Source organism: Nycticebus coucang, chromosome 20 (assembly GCF_027406575.1).
Source record: "Nycticebus coucang isolate mNycCou1 chromosome 20, mNycCou1.pri, whole genome shotgun sequence".
Classification (NCBI taxonomy): Eukaryota; Metazoa; Chordata; class Mammalia; order Primates; family Lorisidae; genus Nycticebus; species Nycticebus coucang.
In genome coordinates this window covers 25,382,832-25,392,566 of record NC_069799.1, presented here as the reverse complement: position 1 = coordinate 25,392,566, position 9,735 = coordinate 25,382,832, and positions in this window count along the sequence as shown.

Here is a 9,735-nt window from a genome sequence, read left to right as displayed (position 1 = left end):
TGCCCGTAACTCAGTGAGTAGGGTGCCAGACACATACACTGAGATTGGCGGGTTCAAGCCCAGCCTGGGCCTACTAAACAACAATGACAACTGCAACCAAAAAAAAAAAAAAATAGCCAGGCATTGTGGTGGGCTCCTGTAGTCCCAGCTACTTGGGAGGCTAAGGCAAGAGGATCACTTAAGCCCAAGAGTTGGAGGTTGCTGTGAGCTATGACACCACAGCACTCTACCCAGTGTGACATAGTGAGACCCTGTCTCAAAAAAAAAAAAGTGGTTATAGATTCATCAATAAGGAAAAGCTCGGTAGCACACATCTGTAATCTCAGCACTTCGGGAAGCTGAGGTGGGTAGATTGCTTGAGCTGGTGAGTTTGAGATCAGCCTGAGCCAGAGTGGGAACCTGTCTCTAAAAATAGCCAGGTGTTGTGGTGGGTGCTGTATTCTCAGTTACTTCGGAGAGTAAGGCAAGAGGATCACTTGACCCCAGTTGTTGGAGGTTGCTGTGAGCTATGATGTCAAAGCACATTACTGAGGGTGACAAAGTGAGACTCTGTCTCAAAAAAAAAAAAGATTTATCAATAAACACATGCTAAAATTAAGCCTATCATCATGGCTATTTACCTATATGGGACATAACAACCATTGAAAACCACCAAGGAAAAGAACTAGCCTTTTTACCTTCTTTCTCTTATGTCTCCTAAGTCTTCCACTGCCTTTGACATCGCTTTCCAGGTGGGAATCAAACTTTTACTGTACAGTGTTGCTCTGGAATCATAGTCTCCTTGGCAGCATGCTACTATCTTTCTTACAGGGCCCTTTTGTACTTCCTCAAAAGCCCCAGAATGAAGCTTCATTATCCATTGTAAAGACTAGTAGGAAGGCTAAAGAAATAAAATCAATCTACATTTTACAAATAAAATGATGGAAAGGTAATGGGAGTCACAAAGGATCTGCTTCTCCTGACCTCCCACACTGTTCTGTGCCCATGTCTACAACATCTATCTGAGTGGGTGCAGTGGACGTTTTGTCGTGAAGAGGTACCTTGAGTATTAGTTAATACTTCCTATGGAAGCGTCATTGATTTGAGACCCCGTGGGATCGCTTGAGACAAAGGCGTGATGGCAGGTTTAAGATGGCATAAAGGTGATAATAGTATATCTACCACAGCCCCTTCATTCCCTTGTTGGCACATTGGTTGTATGTCCCCACTTACCAGACTAAGTTTGGTTCCCAGTCAGGGAACCAAAAATGTTGCAGGAAGACCAGGCCCAATTGAGAGAAAGACTACCCAAACACTATTTAAGAGGAAAAGAGGCTTTTATTTAGCCTGGGGAGCTAATGTCAGTGAAGAATTCAAAATGGCGGTGCTCTCAGATTTTCTTGGCTTTTCCCTTTTTAACTCCAGTCCAAAACTTCCGACCACAGATATCTTTCTCATTTGTCAGTTTGAATCAAGTGAGAGATACTATTGCAGCCCCTAGGGAACTACAGGAGTTCACTAAAGTGGAAATTTCCAGGTTCCAGGAAGTTAAGTCTACAAATTCCTAAGAGCTGAGTTATCATGGAGAGGATCCTGCAGGTATATCTTTGTGGTGTCCTTGAGAAGACCTCTGTTCTAGACCTCACCCTTCCTGGGTATACTCTTTCTGAAGGACCCAGTGATGCCATTTTGGGCTTTTCATCATTTCAGGCTTTTGTCCTCCATTTTAAAGCAACCTGAAAATCGTTTGTTTTGTTTCTTAGTAAACCACATTCCTGCCTATCTCCCGGGATGCATCCCTAACTCCCGGAATGCATCCCTATTTCCCAGAGTGCGTCAGAAGCCCCCCTCCCACCATTGAAATTGGTGGGATCCTATTAGCTTAATCTCTTTATAAGAGATAACCAATCCAAAGGCCACGCTTTGTTTCCCAGTCCCTCACCCCATATCCACTGCATAAAAACCCTGCGCATGATGATCACAGGGCTCTTGGTCCCATCTGCATCTGGGGGAACGCTGACAGCCCTGGCTCCAGCCTGAATAAACACCCTCATGTGATTTGCATCGGTGTCTGGCTCTCTCCTATGATCATTGGGGATTCAGATTACCGGATGTAACATTTGGTGCATTGGCCAGGTATCCCCAAGACCCTGAGAGACTCCACCGGGAGGGCCGGTAAGTGTATATGTCTTTGTCTTCCTACTTTTTGTTCTGCTCAGGTTTTGTGTTGTGGTCGGAAGACAGCCTAGGCGGATGCGCTGGAGGGCCACCAACCAAAGGTAGCGGAAGATGTTCACACATTCCCTAGGGTCTGGGATGTGGAATCCCCAGCCTCCTACAGTAGGGATCATCCCCTTAGGGCTTTTGAGTAGGGTCTGGGATGTGGAATCACCAGCCGCCTATAGTAGGGATCACGTGGAATCGATCCCCTTAGGGCTTTTGGGTTGGGGTGGGGTATGCCCGTGGACGAGTGCCAGGCCATCCATTCACTTTCAGTTTTGCTTCACTTCAGTCCACGGCCATGTCTGCCTTTTGTTTTTATATTGTGTGTGTTGTGTTGCACGTTGGCTGGGCGATTCTGACGATAGGATAGACTCAGGGGACTCCCCTTTCACTTATCCTTGACCACTTCCAGGACTTCCGGGCCTGAGCTCAGGACCTGAGTCTAGGGGTAAAGAAAAATAAACTTGAGACCTTTTGCAGGAGCTCTCGGTGTGGAGCAGAGTGGGCAGGTGCAGGGCCTTGGGGCCGGGCGGGAAGCAACCAGGACACTGCGGAGAGAGCCGCCCACACCGCAGGAGACCAGGCCCCAGCGGCGGGGGACCCCGTCTCCTGTGGCGGGGCCCCAGGCACCCGGGGGGGCCAGAGGCAACACTGGACGTGAGCCGGGACCTTCCCGTGGATCGCCTCAGCTGCGGCGGGCGTTGCGGCCACCCTGCTGCACGTAGCACGGAGCCGGGTTGGCCAGCAGGGATCCCCACCACCACCCCCGTTGCCCCCCCTTACCCCTGTGGCCTGGGTGCCGGTAGCCCAACCTAGTCAGAGTGGGGCAGCGGAGGAGGCAGCTTGGCCCACACCCCCACCCTCTCAGGCCCAGTGCCCCGCTCCAGGCGGGTGATGATGGCAGCGGTGGAGCGCCAGTGGCAGGACCTGGTTGAGGACCCCTCTCTCTGGCTGAAAAGTATCTTACCACCCTGGTTGGAGAAAACCGAGGCCAGCACAGTGCTTGCCCTGAGGGAAAAGCCTAAGCCCATAGCCCCTGTCCGTCTGGGAGTTCTAACCGTCTCTGCTCCCCACCCGGCCTGGCGCCCTCAGCCCCTCCCATCTTAACACCAGCCCAGCCGGCACTTGGCCGCATGCCCCCTTTATTGGGAATATGGCAGCAGTGGCGAGTCTGAACTAAGCTGGAAGCGAGCGAACTGCTCTCCACCCCAAGTCCCACCCCACTGTATCCTGTTTTTCCCAGCTAGGCCAGCCTGGAAGAGCTTTTTCCCCCGCCCTACCTTCCCTTGATCCAGGCACGCCCTAGTGCTCAGCCAGTCCCAGGAGAGGCTGAAGCGGCAGCAGCGCCACCTGTCGGTAGTCCACTCCTGGCGTAAGGCAGGAGAGCCTTAAGGGACGAATCTGGACAGCCTGGGCGGGCTGTAGCCAATTCTACGGCCTTACTGCTCCTGGCGGTGGGCCCTCCTGAGGAGGGAACCCTGCACTACTGGCCTTTTGCCACCAGAGACTTATACAACTGAAAAATGCAAAACCCACCGCCCTTATTGACCTATCAGATTCTATCCTTTTCACCCATCAGCCCACTTGGGACGACTGCCAGCAGTTGCTACAGGTCCTCTTCACTACCGAACAGAGGGACCGAATCTTGACAGAGGCACGGAAGTCCATCCTAGATGACAATAGGCAGCCTACCATGAACCCAGCCTGAACTAATTCAGGCTGCTTTCACACTGACCCGGCCAGATTGGAATTTAAATATTGCAGAAGGTAAGGAGAGGCTCCGAGTTTACCGCCAGACTCTAACGGGGAGGGGGGGGGGCGCTCTCCGTAAAGCAGCAGGAAGCCAACTAATCTGGCCAAGGTAGGGAATGTACAGCAGGAGAAGATGAGTCCCCCCTCTGCCTTCCTAGAGTGGATCATGGAAGCATTCGGCACTTACACACTCATGGATCCAGAGGCAGAGAGTAGTAAGGCAGCGGTTATAATAGCTTTTGTTAATCAGTCAGCTCCAGACATTAAAAGAAAACTTCAGAGAATAGACAGGTTGTCAGAGAAGTCCCTGCAGGACTTGCTGGTGGTGGCTGAACAAGTATACAACAACCAAGAGAGCCCAGAGGAAAAAACAGACGCGTGGCAGCAACAAGCAAACCAAGGACAATGCTAAGATCCTGCTTGCCACCACAGTAAGTGGCTCCGAAGAGAAGGAGCAGAGGCTGCGGAAACCGGCCACTGGAGAAGGTAGGAAGTTGCCCAGGGGGGATTGACCTCAGCTACGAAGAGATCAGTGTGCGTACTGTAGGAACACTGGCCACTGGGCCAGAGAATGTCCAAAAAATGGGACAATAAGGATCCCCCTCGAAACCAGGCCCACGTCCTAGTGGGGAAGGACGTGAAATGAAATAAGGACATGATAGTGAAATAAGTAACATTAGTATATATCTGCCTTCATGAAAACGCCATTTTCAAGGACAGATTAGAGGATACACGAGTGCCTGGATGGAGATTGGACACTAGCATCTTGTGTAAATTCAGGGACCATGGTCTTTAACTTAATTACAATTAGAAAATGCCAAAAGCTAGTTGAGTGAGTGCAGGCATAAGTTTGTCTACTTCTTTCTATTTTCTGTTTTCTTTGATATTGTTTAATGAATTCAAACGGCAGGTGATGATTTTGTCTTTTAGTAATAGTTAATAAGAAAATGATAAAATGAAGTCTTCAGCATAAGCTAAAAATCATTCTTTGTGTTTCCCCAATATATTGTATATGTGTATGTATAGACTGAATTGCTTAGTATATGAATAGAATTGTTGGAATCTAAACTACTTGATAGAGAAGAATTATGGTTGTAAGGCAGTGATTTTCAAACGGAGTGCTATGAGAAGATCTTAGGTGTGCCCTGAAAAAAAATTTTTTTTTATTTTATTTGTTTTGTAGAGACAGAGTCTCACTTTATGGCCCTCGGTAGAGTGCCGTGGCCTCACACAGCTCACAGCAACCTCCAACTCCTGGGTTTAAGCGATTCTCTTCCCTCAGCCTCCCGAGTAGCTGGGATTACAGGCGCCCGCCACAACGCCCGGCTATCTCTGAAAAATTTTTTTAAAATTATTAATTAAATTATTTTTGAAAGAAGTCTAAAAACAGTGGACATACGGGCAGGCCAAGTGTCACATGTATTCATGGTTATCCCAGACTCCCCTTACCCCTTACTTGTTAGAAACATTTTTAGTAAAATCGGAGCACAAATTTCTTTCAAACAAGGAATGCCACAGGTTACAGACAGACACGGACATCCTGTCCATGTTCTCACTCTGCACTTGGAGGATGAATATTGACTCCATCAACAGCCTCTGGCACCAGCCCAAGCAGATATCTCCAGGTGGTTAGACTCCTACCCGTCAGCCTGGGCTGAAATGGGGGAGTGGGGGTGGCAAAACACCAGGCCCCAGTTATAGTCAAGCTCAAGCCTGAAACTGAACTGGTGCGGGTAAGGCAGTACCCCATGACCCCCGAATGCCACACATTCGGTGGTTATTAGATGCTGGTATTCTAACACCTTGCCAGTCCCCATGGAACACCCCCTTGTTATGGGTAAAAAAAAAAACAAAAACCCTCACACCCAACTGTACCAAACCCCTACAACATCTTGAGCTCACTGTCCCCATCCCAGACCTGGTATACAGTATTAGATTTGAAAGATGCCTTCTTAAGCTTGTCGCTGGCACCCCAGAGGCAGGCCCTGTTCGCCTTCCAGTGGAGTGACCCGGAGAGAGGCATCAGTGGAAAGCTAATGTGGACCCGCTTGCCACAAGGGTTTAAGAACTCTCCAACTATCTTTGATGATGCCCTGCCCAAGGACCTGGGTGAGTTCCGCAGGCAGCACCCCAACCTTACCCTCCTCCAATAAGTAGATGACATCCTAGTGGCAGCCATCAGCAAACAGGACAGTTTACAAGGCACGTGAGACCTGTTCGTCACACTGGGGGACCGGGAGTATCGGGCATCGGCGAAGAAGGCCCAGATCTGTCAGCAAACTGTAAGTTACCTGGGATACACCCTTAAAGATGGTCAAAGGTGGCTCACTAAGGCCAGGAAGCAGACTGTACTCAAGATTCCAGCCCCAATCAACCCTAGGCAGGTGCGAGAGTTTCTAGGGTCTGCAGGGTTCTGTCAACTTTGGGTACCAGACTTTGCTGAAATTGCAAAACCCTTCTATGAAGCCACAAGGGAGGGGCACCCCTTTGAGTGGACAACAGAAAGAGAATTAGCCTTTCATAGACTTAAGACTGCTCTGCTTTCTTCCCCTGGTTTGGGGCTCCCTGACATTACAAAACCATTTCATCTCTATGTAGACAAACATAAAGGGACAGCCAAGGGGGTGTTGACCCAGACCTTGGGGTCCTGGGACCGCCCAGTAGCCTATTTATCAAAAAAATTAGACCTGGTAGCATCAGTATGGCCCCCCTGCCTCAGCATTATGGCAGCTACTGCAATGCTCGTAAAGGACTCAGACAAACTCACTCTGGGGCAGGAACTGTTGCAGACCACACCCCATGCCATTGAAGGGGTCTTGAAACAACCCCTGGACCAGTGGATGAGCAACGTGCATTTAACACACTACCAGAGCTTGTTTGTTACTTAACCCACCACAAATCTCGTTCTTGCCCAGGACATGAAAAGCCCACTACCCCAGTGGCAAAGAGCAATCATCAAGCGGACAAAGCCACCAGAAGTGCAGTCCTCAGAGCCACACAGACCTTAATGGTTAACTTACCTTACACTGGGCCTCCGGTCCTGCCAGAAGAGCCTGAATACACCCCTGAGGACTTGGCATGGATCCACACCATCCCTCAGGCACATAACCCTCCCAGTATAACGGTTGGTGGCGCACAGCCGATGGAAAAACTATCTTCCCCTCGCAGCTAGGGTTAGACATCTTACAGCGCATGCACCAGGCAACCCATGTGAGCAGTAGAAAGTTAAGAGATCTAATCTGACATGCACGGATTAAGATTGAGCAAATGTGGAACAGATAGTAAGCGCTTGCAAAGCTTGCCAGCTCAGTAATGCTTGAGCCAGAGGGACCAAGCCTGGTGCGTATGGGGAAGCGACTTCACAGAGATTAAGCCTGGTCAGTATGGGTACAAATATCTCTTAGTCTTTGTAGATACCTTCTCTGGGTGGGTGGAGGCCTAGCTCACCAAAAACGAAACCACGCAAACTGTGGCAAAAATGCTGCTTGAGGACATTCTTCCAAAGTATGGACTGCCAGCTTTACTTGGCTCAGTCAATGGGCCAGCTTTTATTTCTCAGATAACTCAGTGGGTAGCCACTGCACTAGGGACAACCTGGAAATTATATTGTGCGTACAGGCCCCAGAGCTCAGGACAGGTAGAAAGAATGAATAGAACCTTAAAAGAGGTCTTAACTAAATTAATCCTGGAGTCTGGCAGAGACTGGGGGACTCTCCTTCCCTTTGCCTTATATAGGGTCAGAAATTCCTCCTATACCCTGGGTCTCTCTTCCTATGAAATTCTCTATGGGAGACCACCTCCTATTAGTCCAAACAACTGCATAGACCTTTTAACAGAGGCAGATGAAGAGGATTTTCTCCTTTCCCTTCACTGTTACTAGCAGGTTTAGAAAGAGAATTGGAACCACCTGAGTGCCACCTACATGGCGGGCCCAATCCCAGAGCCTCACAAGTTCTGGCCAGGTGACTAGGTCTATGTCAAGAGACTTTGGCAGAAAACTCTCAAACCACAGTGGAAATGGCCTTACACTGTGATTCTGAAGATCCCTACTGCACTCAAGGTGGACGGCATCACTGCATGGGTCCATCACACCCACATCCAGGTAGCAGACCCATTTGCCATCAAGGATTGTGCGCTGCTCTAGGCAAGGAATGCTGTTTTTATGCTGACCATTCTGAGATAGTTAAAGAATCCATGACCCTAGTACTGGGAGGACTACAGAAATGCAGACACGAAAGAGAGCAAGCTCAGAGTTGGTATGAGTCTATGTTTAATTGGTTCCGTGGCTCAACACCCTTATTTCTGCCACAGCTGGACCCCTAATTCTGCTCTTATTAGCCTTAACAATAGGACCATGTACAGTTAACAAACTTATAGAGTTTATAAAAGAACAAATTGGGACGTTACAACTTATGGTTCTCAGGGCCCAGTATCAGCCCTTGAGCACCCCTGCGAACATCTCAGACTCACCACGCAGGTCCCATGGTTGGGCCTTCCTAGTTACAATGAGAAGGGGCGAATGAAGGATGCAATGATGCCATTTTGGGCTTTTCATCATTTCAGGCTTTTGTCCTCCATTTTAAAGCAACCTGAAAATCCATTGTTTCATTTCTTAGTAAACCACACCCCTCCCTAACTCCCAGGAAGCGTCCTATCTCCCGGAGTGGGTCAGAACCCCATTCCCCACCCCACATACACCCGCCCTTGAAATTGGCGGGATCCTAACCACTTTAAATTCTAGTGTAAGCATAAGAGATAACCAACCCAGAGGCCAGGCTTTGTTTCCCACGTCTCTCACCCCATATCCACTGCATAAAAACCCTGCGTGCCACAAGCACAGGGCTCTCCTCCCAGCTGCGTGCCCACAGCCCTGGCTCGAGCCTGGATAAATGCCCTCATGTGATTAGCATCAGTGTCTGGCTCTCTGCTATGGAGAGATTCTGATTACCGGGTGTAACATCTCAATGTACGTTCCTCTGAGGGAAATAAAAGTTTCCACCTCCTCTCATTTCATTTTTTCTGCAGGTATCTTAACGATTTCAGAAGATTTACAATTCCACTTAAAGACACAGAAACTAACAAAAGGACTAGCTAAACGGACAAAAACAAATTAAAATGTGCTCATATTGACTGACAGAATCAGGAGGATATCTTATGTTAATTAGACCTTACCAACTTTTGAAGATGAGAAAAGAATGTAATCACAAAGCCAGGCTGTCCCCTTAGGGAAACAAAGAGCAGCTTTTCATAAATTGTTCTGCGGAAAATACACCCCTTCCGGGGGCGCCTGTGGCTCAGTGGGTAGGGCACCGGCCCAATATACAGAGGATGGCGGGTTCCAACCCAGCCCCCTCAGTTAAAACAGCAGTGACAACTGCAACCAAAAACATAGCCGGGCACCTGTAGTCGCAGCTACTTGGCAAGAGAATCGCTTAAGCCCAAGAGTTTGAGGTTGCTGTGAGCTGTGACCTCACTCTACCAAAGACCGCACTCTACCAAAGACCACAAAGTGAGACTCTGCCGCCCCAAAATAATAATAATAAATAAATAATGCACCACTTCCAGCAGCCACTCTCCAAGAAGCGGGTGTCCCCAAACCCAGAGAGCTGTGGGCGCTTGGGGCGTGGCCTCCCCTTGCAGCTTTCCGGCTCCCCACCACTGCGGGTCCCCAGGCAGAGGTACAAGGTTGGGGCTGGGGCCAGCTGCAGCCAGATCTGGGCGGGGCTCTGAGAGGCCGAGACACCGTCGGGAGCTCGGATCCCGTGATGTCCCTGAGACAAA